A 17,652-nucleotide genomic window follows, 5' to 3' on the forward strand; every position below is an offset into this window, starting at 1 on the left:
TATATACCAGTCAATACCTTGATTACTTTCAGCAAACAATTGTCTGATTTCATACAGGGTCTTAAAAGTCTTGATGGCTAATGTACGACCGTGGATTATTTAGTACATATATTTCCCTTTGCAAGACAAGACATTTATCAATTTCCATAGTTCCCATTTCTAAAATGCATTCCCATCTGCAAAGTTCCTCACTCTAGCCTAGTAAATGTATTACTGATATTGTAAATGTGTATCTTATATCGTAAAATATAAATAAAATAAAACAAAGTCCCTCATTACAAATTGCTTGGCGTATGGTGTATTAGTTAATCAGAATTTATCAGGTGCGATAAATAGACCCTTTTTACAAGTTTTGCCCCAGTAATCCAGATTAACATGCAGATTTTGGTGATTTCCACAACAAACTCGTATGTGCTGGTAATTAACTGGTATTTTTCTGCTGTCAAATTCAAGAGATTGAACTTTATTGCATAAGGTCTACAAAACTTATAATTGCGATCCTTGCACAAGCAGATTGTGAAGGTTCTGTTATTGTATGCACCAATCCTACATGAGGGTCAGTTTAGTAAATGATACTTCACACCCTAACAAATTATTAAACAGCCTGATTTGTATAACTAATCATTAACATTTGATAATATGAAGGAAGAGCTAATATTTTGGCAATTGATACTCTACAAAATGAATGCTCGATAGCCAGGGAGATTTGGGGTACTTAGAAGGGAGACTTTATTCATCAGAGCTTTTGAAATATGTTAAGATAGGGTTGCAAATTCATGTCTTTGAGCCACCAAATTTATTGGATGGACCCCGAATCTTAGTGTTTCTACTCATTGAAAATAAATTAATAATAACCCGTCAGATTTTACAACATTCAAGTAAATTAGACATGGATAAGACTGAAATCTGGTGCCTTACTGTTTGGCACTATCATTGTGCGCAAGCAGTCAGGGTGATGGTCCAACACTAATTCTGGTGATTTCTTTTTTTTTACTTGGTGAAATCCTGCGTAATTCCTATTTTCTGGGTTTTTATCTACTTTCTGATTTTTGTAATTTTCTCTCTTCTCCTGTTATGCTTTTTCACATAATAATTGTATTTGAGAAACTGAATGGGACAGAGAATGTATTATAGAAACTATGAAAGGGATGTGTGCAACAGCTGAGAGAAATGCTCTGCTCAAACCAGTCGTCTCCACCTGTATCTCGCATGACTTTTGAATGGTAGGTGTTCCCTGGCATACACTTGTCACATAGATTGCCAGCAATATATAGTTCTCATAATGCAGAATAAGTTTGCTCAAGATATGTGTGTTGAATAAGTAAAAACTTCATAATTTTGCCCACCCCAATATAATCGCCTAATAAAAATCCTTGTTTCCTAGATGAAAATTACCTAACAACAATCATGTTCCAAAGTCTCACTTCATGCATAAGCAAAGGCCATATCCTGAAGATGTTTCCTTGAACATGGCTAGACCAATGGCAGAAAAATGCACAGTCGCATAGCTTGCAGTAGCCAGTGAGTGTATGCATTAAGGGGTGGCAGCCAGGACTGTATCTTTAGGGTTGTGTTTGACTTGTGACTCCCCTCTAAATAAGCACATTGTCGGCTTGGTAGTCGGTTTTTCTTGTTCTGATCCAAGAATAAAAGACATACAGTGACCTTTTATGTAAACAAGTGAGAGAGAGCTACTTATCTGGTGGAGGAATTGAATAATATGAAACCAGAAGGCCTGCAATCAATACTGGTTTCCCTGCTTGTCCAAATTGTGTGATCCTAGGCAAATATTTTATACAAGCTCACTTTTAAATACTTGAGTAGAGGATGTGCCCAGTACAAGCACCTCTTATATTTGATTTAGTACACTGTAATGTTTATTCCACCTCTAATAGGAATGTTGGCCATGTTTAGGGTTGGCATGACTACTGACGTGCCTGTTAGTTCACTAATGGCAGTCATTGGTGGGGGAGACGCAAATGTTTCTAAAATCACTTTTTACAAGAGCATGTCTATGCAGCTGTGCAGTTCCCAACAATCGGCTCTCATTTAAAGACATGATTCATACCGTCACATCACCTGCTCGAGGTTATTAAAAGTTCTCCACAAGGTGTTAGATTTTCTCCCTCTTCGAGCTAGTAAAACTGTGATTGTAAATTCTAGGCTTGATTACTCACCAAGGCTGTCACAAAACACTCATAACCAAATTCAATTGGTACAGAACTCAGCATCTTTCCAGACATTCTTTCATCTCAGCTAAATTGATGCACCTTCACCAGCTACTAATAAAAAAGAGGATTCAGTTCAGACTCACATTTGCAGTGCTGTTTACCTTTCTGGTCCACGTGGTCTTTAAAAACCTTTCAAGTTCCACTCTCCTGCCAGATCTTGGAGAGATGTTGATACAGTTCCTATTCTCTCCCCAAAATTTTTAAGTTGGGTCACTTGCTCACCGCCCAGTTGGACTTAACCTATTCCTCAATGATGAGACCTAAGTAGGTTGAAACCAGTCTGGGGTTGCTTCTGGTTACTTAATGGAGGACCCTTGCCTGGAAGTTAGGGACAGACTGTTTCCACGAGGAAAAGGGTCAATACTTATTTACACAAGGTGGGCCTTTGTCTAGGGTGGCATGCTGGGCAAAAAACAATGGATTTGGATGCTGCCCAAGCGATTGTCAATAGCTGAGATCAATTCAAACATTCAATCTATCACCCCATATATGTTGTATTATTTTTAATGAAGCAATTTTGGTTTTTGGCATAACTTTTCTTCCCTTCATGCAGTTTGCTTCATTATTGTAGAATGTTAAACTCTTCATAGTGCCAAATTCAAATATGTAATTTTAAGTTCTATATTGATTAACTGTAATGTTGTTTCAGTTAGCCTCAGCACATGTACCACATGCATTTCCCTGAGAAAAGCCTTGCTGATTGACTCAACCTACCGAGAGTGAGCCATAGTATAGCAAATGAAAAATATTGATATCTAGAATATAGCCTATCTCCTCATAACATAAGCATTTATTGTCCAGCATTACTCCATAAACTATGGAGTACTGTATAAGGTTTCAAATTAAAGAAAGTCTGTAACATTCATGAAATGTTCCATAGTATGTTCAAGCTTGAGTTACTGTTCAGGCCAATTTAATAACTAGTGTGGGCATAATTTATTGCTGAAAATATGGGGAACATTGCTGGCTGATGGGGTCATAGGGTGATTTGAGAGACAAGTCATGATGCTGTAAAGTAATTGTGATAACATTTATATGGAAAATGGCATAAAACAATAACTATATCATTTTAGCTAAATATCTGCAATCCAGTGCCTTTTCCAAATGTATGAAGATTAATGGTACTCATGTTAAAGATTATACAAATCATTTAGAATACAAAATGCACAACTCATCTTTGGGACAAATAATGTCAATTATCATAATCAAAATACAGCTTAAATGTGTATTAACGTATTTGGCCACTTAGCCTCTTATTAGAAAAATGTTCTCTAAGAACAGGCATATGCAAAAGTTTGAATTAATTTATTTTCATTATAATATAAAATATTTGTGTAATAAATTGTTGAAAATGCAAAATTAAATCTAAATACTAAAATCTTTTATTTACTCAAAAATATAATATATTGTCAATGATTAAGGTAAGTAAGTAAGTAGAGACTTTTTTTCGGTTTTGATTCAAACCATAAAAGTACATATACAATATAGACAATTTAAAACACAGTAGTTATAAAACATGATGGGTAAAGTGCAAAAGTGCAAAAGTACAGCGTATTCCATACATAAAAAATTAATTAGAAAGATAATTCAATCAGCAAAGGTACCATCACTGGTCCAGACAATTTTAAAAATTCAGTAACTTGGAGAATACTGTCACTATGCAAAAGTTGCAGATACATTAATGCTGGTCTGATGTGGTTAAAATTGAGTTTCTTTAAAAGATCTACCAGATAGCGTTTGCGCGGATATTCATAAAATTTACATAAAAATATAAAATGCAGCATACCCTGTGGAGACTTTCCGTCGCAGCCACAGGTCTAAACAGCAGATGATGAAAGAGATTTAATCTAAACCTTGTTAACAGGAACTTCTCATGGGAGCTCAGCGAGCCCATCAAATAGGGCTCCATCATATCACATGTTTTTAACATAACAAATTTTCTTACACTGGGTTTCAGGAGCTCCTCTCCATCTCTTTTGAGCTTTCTGTCCATAGGGAAGGCACGCTTAACTACCTCCACATCACCCTTTACAATCCCGCTCGGATGTTCAAACAAGTCCAATCGGCCGAGCCTTGAAAACTGGATTTCAAATATTTTAACCAAGGGGTGCCCATTTCTTTATCCTGAGACAGGTAATCTCTCACAATCAAATGTGTCAGTGGTATGTCCTGATTCAGCCACAGTTTTAACCAACAGGTCAGCGTGCGTAAAGAAAAAATGTCACATAAATATTGCGACCCTAACTCTTCATGTACTACAAAATTGGATGTACCTGCTGGGACACACAGGAGACGTTTCATAAAAGAGTTTTCAGCAATCTGCAGTTGCTCACCAGCCACATAGCCCCATAATTCACTACCATAAATGGCAGTTGCCACTGATTTTGCATTGTAGAGTTTCAACATAGCATTATTAGGTTTTTTCCCCAGTGTTGATGCAAAGTTAAAAATAGTAGCATTCACCCTTGCCAATTCCCTTTTCTTTTTATCAAGATGTGGACCCCAACTAAGTTTGGTATCAAAAAGAACCCCAAGATACGAGAATGATTTCGAAATGGGGATTGCTACATAATCTATTTTAAATAAAAAGTTTCTTCTTGTTTGTTGGCCAACCTGCATGATGAAAGATTTAGAATTATTGATTAGGAGGTCTCTGTCCGTCATGAATATTTTAAAAGCATTTAGTAAAGCTTGAAGACCTCTCTCGGTTCTAGAAATTAAAACCGTATCATCTGTGTATAAAAGAACAGGAATACCCCGCCTGCCAACTATGGGGCAGTCAGCCTTTACATTCTGCAATACGCTAACTAGCTCATTAATATAAAAATAAAAAGAAAGGGGGTGAGAATACATCCTTGACGCACACCCTTTCTGATGTCAAAATTACCAGTTACGCACAGATCTTGAGAACACCTAACATTAGCCCTGGTGTTGCTGTGTAGATCGACAAGGAAATTGACAATCTTGCTGTCAACACCCTTATCCCTCATGGACTGCCACAGCTTTCCCCTGTTAACACAGTCGAAAGCAGATGACAGGTCCATGAAGGCAAGGTGGACAGTACCCCTTTGAGCAACAGTGTACTTGCTTACTATTAAAAAGAGGTTAAGGCACTGCGTAATAGTAGAGCGTCCACTGCAGAAACCATACTGAGAAATGGACATAATATTTTTTTCCAACGCCCAGTCAGAAAGTCTCTGCAGTAGGATTCTGCCCACTATTTTAACCATAGAGTCGATTAATGAAATAGATCTGTAACAAAGAGGGCTACCCTTGTCCCCCTTCTTAAAAACTGGGACAATCGTGGAAACCCCCCATGATTTTGGGCAGCCAATTTTAGCAGCTGCGTTAAAGACCGACTCTAATATGGGTGCCCAAAAGCTGGGGTCAGACTTATATAAATCTGGTGGGATCCCATCAGGGCCAGGAGCTTTTCCGGCTGTAAGTCCCAATATGCCCTCAGTAACCTCGCCTCTATCAAACCTAATAGTATCACCGCTACTGCAAGGAGAAAGATTAAAATTATCATCCGTCGTACAGCAATATAATTGCATGAAATGTGTTTCCCACTCCTCCTTTGTTATGCAACATTCCAGACCATCCCCCGGGTCCTGTACCAGGAAAGGTCTCTTTACTACCGCCCAGAATCTAGTGCTACACTTCAGGATAGAGGGGTCAAGAATCTCACTCCATACCTCTTCTCTTAAAAATTCCTTGCGTTTGGCGATAACGGATTTGTATTCTTTCCTGCACTGTTGAACATTCTCCTTTATTCTGGGATTAGCTGCCAGGGCTATCAATAGATTATGTGCCACCCTAGAACAGTCATGATGAAACCATCTTGGTCCCCCGATCTCTGTGTTCTTTACTGGAACTAACATCAACTGAGACACCTTGTCCGATAGGTTTTGAAAAGCACTAAGGACCTGGCACGGGTCTGACCCTTCTTGAATACAATTTGCAATTTCCTCTGTGCAATTATCCTTGATGTTTTTGTACAACAAGTCTGGAGTAATCATAGACCATTTAAGGCGCCGTCTCCCATCAGTTGTGCTCAACCTGCCTGTGATTCAATTCCGACCTTCCTTAGCCACCCGGGGGCCCTTCAAGTGTACAGTCAGTGGGTTGTGATTGCTAAATTCACTGTGTTCAATAATGAAAGAGCCCACAAAAGTCTGCATTGACAAAGAAAGTAAGACATAATCAATGAAGGTACCCCTCCCATGACCCTTAACAATTTGGGATCTCAAAACACTTTAAGGGATCCCTCAATGCCATTGTCAGTGATAAATCCAGGTCATTCAATAAGTCGTTAAAAACTTCCCCCTCCGCCGTGTGTTCCAAATGCAAGCCCTTGGAACGGTCACAATGCAAATCCGAGATGCTTTTCAGCAGGGGGTCACCACAAGGATGGACATTAAAATCGCCCATAATCATAAGGTTATGGAGACATTCCTTCATTGAAGTACTAATAAATGCATTTAGTGCTGATATAGGACTAGAAACTGAACATATGTTAACAGCATTATAAAAATTTACTAAACCAGCCAAACAGTTGTCTCCATTTAGTACTAAACCAATAATTCCGAAATTGCCTGTTAAAACTCTGCATATTTTGCAAGAGAGTATTACGGAAATGAACGTGACCAGGCCCCCCTTAGGTATACCTCTGCTAGATGCTATTGCAGGAACATATACCCTTCAAGAAAGAGGTCACAATCCACTGACCAGGTCTCCTGCAGACAAATGATCTGAAACTGCTTAATATGCCTAACCCAGTTACAATCTGCCATCTTTGTGCCCAGTCCCGCAATGTTCCAAGAGATTACATTATTTCCGCTCGTTTTCACCTGTGTGATCTCCATATGACCCACTTCAGCAGATCTTACATTTCCCTGGCCCTCAGACTCCTCACGTCAATAACACGCCTCAAGGCCTGAGAGCAAATCAAATCTATTCTGTGTTTCCACCATAAACCCATTCCTACTTTGGTTAACAACATTATACAGGTATGGTGCTATCGGAGCCGGAGCCTGAGTTTGGATCAGTGGCCTATAGTTCCTGTGTTTAGGCGAGGCTTTAATCAAGTGGGTGTAAAAGAATTCAAGTGGACGAACACATATACTGTTCAAGTTATACACTAGAGATGATGCTCTTAATAAAACTGTTGCCACATGTTGGGGATGTTTTAAGTTAACAACAATACAATCCCCACTATTTATCTTTCTAGATGGACCAATCCAATTCACCCTTCTGACTGAAAGCATTTGGTCAGAGTATGCGATTGGAAATCCACAATTAATATTCAACCAAGCTACTGTTTTATTTTTTAGTGATTCATGGGATTCCCCATGTGACTGGACAGAATGGTCATCTATATTTGGAACATCAGTCAAGACAGCCACATAGGGTGCGCAGTCAGGTGGAAGATTAATATAACAACTTTTCTTTATTTGTCTAAGATCTGGTCTACCATCAGGGTCTGCTGTTGGCTGTATAGTCAGATCAATTTGTGATGGGGGTTCAGGTGGAGCGTTTTCCGCTGCAGAGACTTGCCGACAAGTCTGCTGTACCATCTCCCTCATGAGTCCCTGCCCCGTGTCCGCTACCTTAGGTCTGACAGGCGAGGCTGATGCAAGGTGTGCTGATAACAGTCCACCTAGTCTATCCACCTCTAGAGCCAGGGTATCCAGCTTACTTGACAAAGGTCTTATCAACTCTTCCATTTTTGCCAAAGTTTTTCCTTCTAAGGTGCTAATCAAGATGGTAAGTTGCTTAAGATGTATTTTAATACCACCCTCATCATTTCCCTTAGATGGACAGGAACCCATAACAGAGCCATTACTGACTGATTTGGCTGTGCCAACTCTTTTTTTGTTATGCTTCCCCCCACGTTTCAGTTGTGATTTTCTACAGTTTCTCACCTGTCTCGGTGCTGGCAGTGCCTGCTCTGTTTCCTCAGCAGAGGTATCAGGCAGGTCTTCATGTATCTCTGCATGTACCTGAACTACAGCCGTTACAACATCCCTATCACTAATGTCAGAGTTATCGGGCATAGGTGTATCCACTACTGGTAGAGGCGCCTCTTCTTGTAGCAATGGAGGGCTTCCCCGGCCTAGAGAGGCCCTTTGATCATTGTTAATTTGATTTACCTCCTTAACCAGGTAATTATCCATGGTACCCAACCCAGAAGTAGATTTATCTGCTTTGCCTCTAGATATCACATTAACTTATTACTACACTCAAAGTAAAAGCCAGTGTAATGGAACAGTCTACAAGGATTAAATCCACTTTACACGGCCAAAAAAAAAAATTTAAATATAAAGTCTCACTTCAATAAAAGTGGTCCTTCGCTACAGGACCAAAGTCTATGGCCCAGCCCAGTCTCTTCAGGCCTCTGAGGGCCACAGAGGGCCCGCCCTTTGCCCGGGCTTCGCCCGGCTCGTCCTGCGCTCGTCCCGTGCAGCGGGGGATCTCCCGTGATTTTATGCGCCTCCTGGCACGGGCATAGGGCGTGGGCGGCTTCCCTGCCACGAGGAATGCTGGAGAGTGTAGTTTCTGCAAGGTCTCCCCCCCACAGCGGCCGCGCTCGAGTTCAACGGAGCTGCGGCGGCAGGAGGAGACCCAGTGCAGCGATTTTCCCAAAATATTGAGCAATAAGGCCCAATGCACAGCCTGGATTTAGATAAGGGTAAGAGTAAGTCCCCCGCTCCACCGGGGATCTCCCGTGATTGTTATGCGCCTCCTGGCGCGGGCATAGGGCGTGGGCGGCTTCCCTGCTGCTAGGAATGCAGGGGAGTGTAGTTTCTGCAAGGTCTCCCCCCCACAGTGGCCGCGCTCGAGTTCAACGGAGCTGCGGCCGCAGGAGGAGACCCAGTGCGGCGGTTTTCCCAAAATATTGAGCTATACGGGCTAATGCACAGCCTGGATTCAAATAAGAGTAAGAGTAAGTTAAGATTAAGATTAAGGTATTTAAATATATGATTGAGCCCAATCTCCAAAATAATTTTAAACTAGAAAGCTAAATAATTTTACTTAATTAAAAGAGATAGTAGGGTGAATGCAGGACCATTCAAAAAGAGTACATTTAAAACACAAAGTCAAGTATTTTCAATTGGTCTATCATAACACTAAAAGTTTAGGGGAGGCAAAATCAATGCTCAGTTCAAAGACATTTTCTCGAATTCTGTAGTGATCCAATAGAAACAAAAGAAAATAAATAGTAAACACATGTTGTAAGTGGCTGCTGAAGGCTCATTGCACAATAGCACTAGGAAAGTAGGGAGGTCAGTGTTTATAAGAACATTATGCCAGGCAATGGTTGGACTACATGAACCTGTTGACTTTACCTGTCACCACATTCATCACTTGCTTGTTCACTAATGAGCAGCTGGTCTGTCTTGTCAATAAGCTTAGAAATTAAGATGCTGTTCTGGGAACCCACAAGGTTTGAGTTCCGGTAGTGATACTGTGAACTCCAAATACTCTTGATAACAAATTATTTTCAAAATCAGTCTATGCAAGAGGTGTGTGATGTTCTCTCCTGTTGTCTCTTCCTTCCCCTTTAAGTTATGTCATTCTCCCCATCGTTCTTAGTTCTGAGAATATTTCTCTTAACTTGTTTTATAATAGAAGGGAGATGTGTGATGTTCTTTTTCATTTTTTGTAAAGGAAGGGAGATGTGTGATGTTCTCTCCTGTTGTCTCTTCCTTCCCCTTTAAGTTATGTCATTCTCCCCATCGTTCTTAGTTCTGAGAATGTACTTGCCTGTAGGATTCTGTATTAGGCAGTTACTTGTGGCTGTGCTTGGCTGAGGTTTTAATAAACCCACTCTGTTCAACTCGACTACCTATCAACTCGTTTTATTGGTTTTACCTACTACATTATAAGGTGCTCCATTTAAGGAAGCAGAAACCATTTGTGTTGAAGTCTGGGCTTTGGATAAAACCATCATGAAACCTCGATATAGCAATTATATCACAAGAAGGTAGTTATAGTTAGAACCTAGTTTCCATAGAAAAAGCATTTTTTGATTTGCTAATAACTTTAGGGTTGGTTTATGAATCTTCGCGAAATTCTTCATGAAAAAGGTCTATCAAAGTCAACTCCTATCCTGAAAGTTTGGGGGTGATTCCTCAAGCAGGGGCTGAGAAAAAAGGGAGTCCAAAAAGTGTTTTCTCCATGTTAATTTCCATAGGAAACTTTAGCCAAGGCTACAGCCCGAACTGCTGAACGGAAGTACACAAAAATTGCCAAAAAAGTAGTTCTTGGTTCAGAAAGCGAACTTCTTTTTAAATGGTGTAAATCTGTTCAGTAGTTGCTGAGAAAATAAAAAAATAAAAATATTGATATCTATGGCCGCAATGGGTTCGCGACCCCTCCCGACCATGAGCTTCATTCTAATTGGCTGCCAACACTCCAAACCAGGAAGTGTTGTCAGCCAACGTCTGACACAAGAAAACAGTAAAACAAAGTAAGTTAAAAGTGAAGAAAAGGGGTCAGGGTAGAAACACCCTGACCCTAGGCCTGCTCAGGGGGTCCACATTTTAATGTTTTTTTAAAAACATCCGAATGCGCGCTGGGTGCTCGAATCCAGACGAAAAAATCCAAAAAATTAAGCTGGGGCTCCACCATTTAAATGAGCCCCCAGGTGGGCCAGGTCCCGGGGGCAATCGTATAATTATACCGCCGCCTCCTCAGGGCTATGTGAATTAGGTGGGAGAGGGCACACGGCCCTCCCAAAGCCCCGGGACCACCACCACCCTGGCGTTTTGAAAATAGAGAGAGTGGGGACCGCGCGGCCCCCCTCATGGAGCGCTTGATGGCCCTTGGACCGACACCATCTAGACACTTAAACACCCACTCATTCTTCAATACACCTTGGCATACATATAATACATTTTTAAACTTTACAGAAAAACACAGTCACTGGATGATATCATCAGTGATGTCATTTGAGATGTCATCAGTGATGTCACTGACCATGTCATGAATGATGTAATATGTGACGTCATCAGCAGTGCATTGCGGGTGCACAAGTTATAGTTAGCTGAACTAACTATAATGGTGGAATTTCCCTGGTTTTGTGTATATATATATATATATATATATATATATATATTACCTACTGGCTATCGCCAGTAGGTATATATAGTTAGAATTTTTTCTCTATGGGACTTTTGAAAATTCTATGTCTAATAACTTTGGCGTTTGTGGACGGAATCGGCTGAAATTTTCAGGAAAATGGCACATTTTGTTTCTGAGCAGCCCCTGAAAATTTGGTGGGGTTTCGTCAAGGGGGGGCTGAGAAAAAAGGGGGGTCCCAAAACGCGTTTTTTGCATTGAGTTTTCCATAGGGCGGTTGGACTCACTTTTAGCTCGAACGGCTGAATGGATTTGCACGAAACTTGGCAAAATTGTAGGGACTGTTAGCCCGATGTGCCTTTGCTAGGTCTCAATATATGTGCTCCAGTAGTTTTTGAGAAATTAACGTTCAAACCAAGATATATATCTGTAACAGCGCTCTGGGCAGCGATCCGGTCCGCTTACTTTTCGCTTATCGGAACTTTGCGCGCAGAAAGCTGATTGGCTCTCCGGTGTCTGTCAACATTCTAAACAGTCCGGAGCGGACGCCATCTTGTCTCTCGGTAGGATCGAGAGAGAAGAAGAGGTGGAAAACGAAGGGGGAATTTAATGAAAGGGGGCAAGGTAGACCCCTCTTGACCCCCTAGGAATGTTGTTGGGGTTATTAAAGGGTCCCGTGGGGAAAATAAAAAAAAATGATTTTTCACGGTAGAAGCGCGGCCGCGAACTGGTAGCGAAACGGGAATTCGCCATTTTGTGCTTCGTAAATTAAATTACTAGTTATAAGTGGGTGCGGGAGACGTATCCTAATCCCCTATGTTTCCTGAGGGTGGGTGAGGAGGCTGATATATGTTGATACATCTCTTCCAGCGGCTGTGCGTGAGCTTTTTTTTTTTTTTTGCTGCGTGACAGTCCGGAGCGGCCGCCATCTTGTCTCTCGGTAGGATCGAGAGAGAAGAAAAGGTGAAAAACTAAGGGGGAATTTAATGAAAGGGGGCAAGGTATCCCCCTCTTGACCCCCTAGGAATGTTGTTGGGGTTATTAAAGGGTCCCGTGGGGAAAATAAAAAAAAAATGATTTTTCACGGTAGAAGCGCTTCACGGGCCGCGAACTGGGCCGCAAACTGGTAGCGAAACGGGAATTCGCCATTTTGTGCTTCGTTAATTAAAGTACTAGGTATAAGGGGGTGCGGGAGACGTATCCTAATCCCCTATGTTTCCTGAGGGTGGCTGAGGAGGCTGATATATGTTGATACATCTCTTCCAGCGGCTGCGCCATCTTGCCTTTTTTCGAATGCCACAATTTTGTCGTGCACGGCAGCCATTTTAGATGCCAGGCTGGTCCCAGGCTATCACCTAACCCTGCGGATGTAGTTTATGGCCCCAGCTGTAGAGAATTCAGACATGCCAATCCTCCTGATTCAGGCGTGTGAGTACTGATTTCAGTGCTAGTCTCCCGCCTCCCGATTTCTGCAAGCAAAAACCCGGGGGCATATTACGAACAACTAGCGATAATTTTTGTCTCTAACTTGTTTAGAGACAAAAATTATCGCCGCACATCGGCGATTTTTATCGCAGATAAACCTTGCTATTATCGCAGAAAAGTCAGCGATATTCATGTATTATCGACCTAATGCTCTTAGCCATGTTATCCACCTCCCATTGGATAACATGGCTAAGAACTGCTCAGGGCAGGTGTTAGATTTTGGAGATATTCGCGCTTAGCGCGAATATCTCCAAAAGTTGGTAATAGAAGGTAGCGATGTTAGGGACTGTTTCCAGTCGCTAACATCTTGGCACGCCACTTTGCATGTCATTAGTGATAAGTATCACTGACATGCAAAGCGGGGCCCAAGATGGTCGCTATCTCCTTTTAGCTGTCACTAACTGGTGTTAGCGACAGCTTGATAATAGGGAAATAATTTTATCTCCGCTTTCATGGTTTTTAAAGCCAAAAAAGCGGAGATAAACCCCCTTGATAATATGCCCCACGATTCCTTGGGGGTTTCAGCTGACAGGGCTTGGTATTGTGTTACATGGTAATTTTTCCATGAAACGTCAGAGGGTCGATGCAGGGGTTCTAGAAGAGGTGATAAACCATTTAAGCCTCATGAACAAGCGCATGGTCTTTTAAAGATTTGTGAAGTACTCGGGGCGGCGGTGTGTGTGTGCCCTCTTTCAGGAGCGGGCGGGGGGGCACTGCCAGCAACTTGCCAGGTCAGGTAGTGTTCAACACGTGCATCACCCTTTCTCTGCCTGCTATTGCGCTCCATGCTTCGGAAAGGTAAGAAAAAGAACGTGCATTTGAGTTTGAAATGTCCGATCCTGCAGCAGCACACTTCCAAAGCCCACACATGACAATAACCCGATTCAAGGCCCCATTCACCCGTTTTAAAAAAAATAGATAACACTCCAACAAAATAAGGTTATAAAACTTTATTAACTACTAACTTTAACGAACGGAACAAAAACTAAAAACATTTAAACATTTCTCAATACAAAAAGCAACAATGGTTAGAAGCTGTCTTTTGTGCGAATAGTCCCAAGGCAGCACAACGTGCAGAGTTCTGGACGGCACCCAGGTGATGTCGCCTGGGTGCCGCACTGGTTTAGGGATCCTACAATGCTGCTCCAAAAATTGACGTGGGGCGTCCCGGGTGGGGCGGGGGGAGGCCTCGTCAGTAGCGGTCTGTTGTGCGAATAGTCCCAAGGCAGCACAACGTGCAGAGTTCTGGACGGCACCCAGGTGATGTCGCCTGGGTGCCGCACTGGTTTAGGGATCCTACAATGCAGCACAGAAAAACAGCGTGGGGCGTCCCGGGTGGTGCGGGGGGAGGCCTCGTCAGTAGCGGTCTGTGTCCAGTGTCACATGGCTGACACAACATGTACGACAGGCACCCAGGTGATGTCCAGTAAACTGCCGCACTGGTTTTGGTATCCTACAATGCTGCTCCGAAAATTGGCGTGCGGCAGCCCGGGGGGGGGCGTGGGGGAGCCGGCGTGAACGGGCCTCCCCAGGTGGCGGCCATCTAGCTGAGTTGCGCTCGCTCTTGCGGCCACAGCGTCTCGCTCACCATGTTGTTGAGTTGCTCCCACTCTTGCAGTGCAGCGATAGGCGGCTGCCACATGGCTCTTAAAATGGCGGACATCTCCTCGGTTTTAGGCCTGGTCCACTGAAATGGTCCTGGGACACTTTGGAACTCGGACGCTTGCCTGCTAGGGCTTGGGTTCCATTCTCGAAAAGCGTCCCCTCAGCCGTGAAGATTGTATAATAGTCTTGGGGGCCCCCGACTCCCGCAGGCTTCCGGTGGGGAGCGGCTGCCATGATTGCTCGCGGAATGACCACGACGGAGCCACGAGATGGTGGTGCTCTCATGCTGACGCCAGCTTCAGTCTGAATGATCCAGAAACAAGGTGGGGCTTTCATCGTTTGGGGAAAAAAAATGTTCTAAACCAATGAAAAGTGTTATTTTTAGGTCATATGACCAAGCCTTCCATCTTTAGGAAACCAAAAGTAAAATGAACCAATGAAAAGTTTTATAAACAAGTCACATGACCTGTTATGCGGCATAGGGCTACAAAAAGCGTAGAAAATCCGTTGGCACGTGAGGCGGCGTCAGTAGCGGACCGATGTGCGAATAGGCCGAAGGCAGCACAACGGGCCGAGATCCGGATGGTACCGAGGTGGTGTCCAGCTAATTGCCGCACTGGTGTGGCCATCCTACAATGCTGCGCCGAAAGACGGCGTGTCCAGCTGAATTGCGGTCACTGTTGCGGTACAGTGACTCGAACGCGCCGAGATCCGGATGGCACCGAGGTGGTGTCCAGCAAATTGCCGCACTGGTGTGGCCATCCTACAATGCTGCGCCGAAAGACGGCGTGTCCAGCTGAATTGCGGTCACTGTTGCGGTACAGTGACTCGAACGCGCCGAGATCCGGATGGCACCGAGGTGGTGTCCAGCAAATTGCCGCACTGGTGTGGCATCCTACAATGCTGCGCCGAAAGACGGCGTGTCCAGCTGAGTTGCGGTCACTGTTGCGGTACAGTGAGTCGAACGCGCCGAGATCTGGATGGCCCCGATGTTGTGTCCAGCAAGTTGCCGCACTGGTGTGGCCATCCTACAATGCTGCGCCGAAAGTCGGCGTGGGGTGCCCCGTTGGCTTATGAGGTGATGTCAGTAGTGGACCGATGTGTGAATAGGTCGGAACCAGCACAAGGCACCAAGATCCGAATGGCAAGTCCTGGATGTTGAGTGCCTCAGTTGAGATTTCTGAGCAGTGCTTGTAAGACTGTCTGAAGCTTATTTGCACCTGCTGCAGCTTCACTAGGTCCGGCGGAACTTTTTGCCTTTTCCTTTCTGCTTCTTTTCCTACAATGCGTTTCATCTGAAGACACGACCAGGTCCCTGAATGTGTGCAGGGGGACGCTATTGATTGAATGAACGCGCCGAGATCTGGATGGCACCGAGGTGGTGTCCAGCAAATTGCCGCACTGGTGTGGCCATCCTACAATGCTGCGCCGAAAGTCGGCGTGGGGTGCCCCGTTGGTTTATGAGGTGATGTCAGTAGTGGACCGATGTGTGAATAGGTCGGAACCAGCACAAGGCGCCCTGCACTGTTGAGCCTTTTTGAATGCCTGTTTTTTGTTGTTTCCCCTCCATCAAAAACAAAACAAAAATACAAGGCGCCAAGATCCGAATGGCAAGTCCTGGATGTTGAGTGCCTCAGTTGAGAGTTCTGAGCAGTGCTTGTAAGACTGTCTGAAGCTTATTTGCACCTGCTGCAGCTTCACTAGGTCCGGCGGAACTTTTTTCCTTTTCCTTTCTGCTTCTTTTCCTACAATGCGTTTCATCTGAAGACACGACCAGGTCCCTGAATGTGTGCAGGGGGACGCTATTGATTGAATGAAAATGGCGGCTTGACACAAAGCTGACTCAAGCGTTACTGTTGGTGCTATAGAGACAAAAATTGGTTTTCAGTTTGTACATTCTTCAGGTTTTTTTTTTCCATCCAAGTCTGATTGAGAGTTTGTAGAAAAATGGCTTCAGATTTTCCACATACTACTTTTCAACATTCTTCCTAAATGTAACAATGTGAAACTCACTAGGAGAACGGCTGTTTCTGTTTCCTTTCAAAATGCTGCCACCAATATTTTCTGAATGGAAGACACCATCTTGTAGCATAAAGGGCCGAAAGGGGTTCTGGTCTGGCCGATGGTTGGTGGATACATTTTGACTATATCTTGGACCTGCCCGGCCTCGCCCAAAATGGCGCCGGTATAAATGGGACTCGTAACTCTTTGCCCGCAAATGTATATCTAGAAAATGTTATTGTAAGTGGCCCTGTCGTATTTTAATTACAAAATGTACGTCCACCGATTCCGCAACTGTTAGACATCTTTGTTCTTGTCACCTAATGGCCCGCTCGTTACGTTCTTCTACAGTGTAAATGTCTCCTCATCATATACGATTTCAGTTTGCTCCGTGGCCGGCCCACGTGGTTATAGGCCCGTATTTGTATACTGACATTTTCACAATAAAGGTTTTTAAAACAAAACACGGTAGTAGTATTTTCATTTGTAAAGTTTTTACTTTTAGTGACTGTTTTCGAATCAGTAAAAGGCAAGTGAAATAAAGCAGTCCAATTACATGACGGATAAAAGGTATAATATGTAGGAACTCAGTAAAGATAAATGGTCAAGGGCAGTTGTGTTTTTCATGTCTGCAACATAAAGTGATCGATAAGAATCTGATAATCAGGCGTATCGGCGACTAAGACAGCAGGCCGAATCTCTTTTACTCAAGGGCTCCGTCATGGAAGGAAAAAACGCCCTTTTTCTCGAAAAAGGAATATATTTTACTTGCAAGACAGTTGTAAATTTTCCGGGAAAGTACATTAGCCTGGAATATTATAACATATGTTTGAAAAAAAAATATTGTTCGAAAATAATAAAAAGCGTAATTTTTAGGTCATATGACCAAGCTTTTCATCATTAAATTAACAAAAGTAAAATGAACCAATGAAAAGTTTTATTAACAAGTCACATGACCTGTTATGCTTACGTTACGCGCTGCGCGCCGCGCCTCGGATCACTTCCGGGTGCGCTAACGCGGCGTGTCATAAAACGCATTACGCGACAACGTAGGTCAAGAATATAGTCTAAATGTCTCCACCAACCAGCGTTCAGAACACAACCCCTTTCAGCAGTCCAAAAAGTTCTGTTAAATGACAACAGAGGGGACAGGCAACTAGAACCATCAGTCAAAGAGGGGAGGGCAAGTTCTTCTCTTCCGGGTCATGTTGGGGCGCTACCGGAACTGATCGAATTGGTAGTCTAC

The 17,652-nt window shown here is 43.1% G+C and overlaps 1 protein-coding gene across 2 annotated transcripts in view; it reads left to right on the forward strand.

Annotated features, from left to right (window-relative positions):
* Positions 1 to 17,652, forward strand: part of LOC147701152 (sialic acid-binding Ig-like lectin 16) — a 557,018-nt gene that overhangs the window by 494,449 nt on the left and 44,917 nt on the right. The window lies entirely within an intron of this gene.

The sequence above is a fragment of the Lissotriton vulgaris genome, chromosome 7 (assembly GCF_964263255.1).
Source record: "Lissotriton vulgaris chromosome 7, aLisVul1.2, whole genome shotgun sequence".
In the NCBI taxonomy this organism is placed as follows: Eukaryota; Metazoa; Chordata; class Amphibia; order Caudata; family Salamandridae; genus Lissotriton; species Lissotriton vulgaris.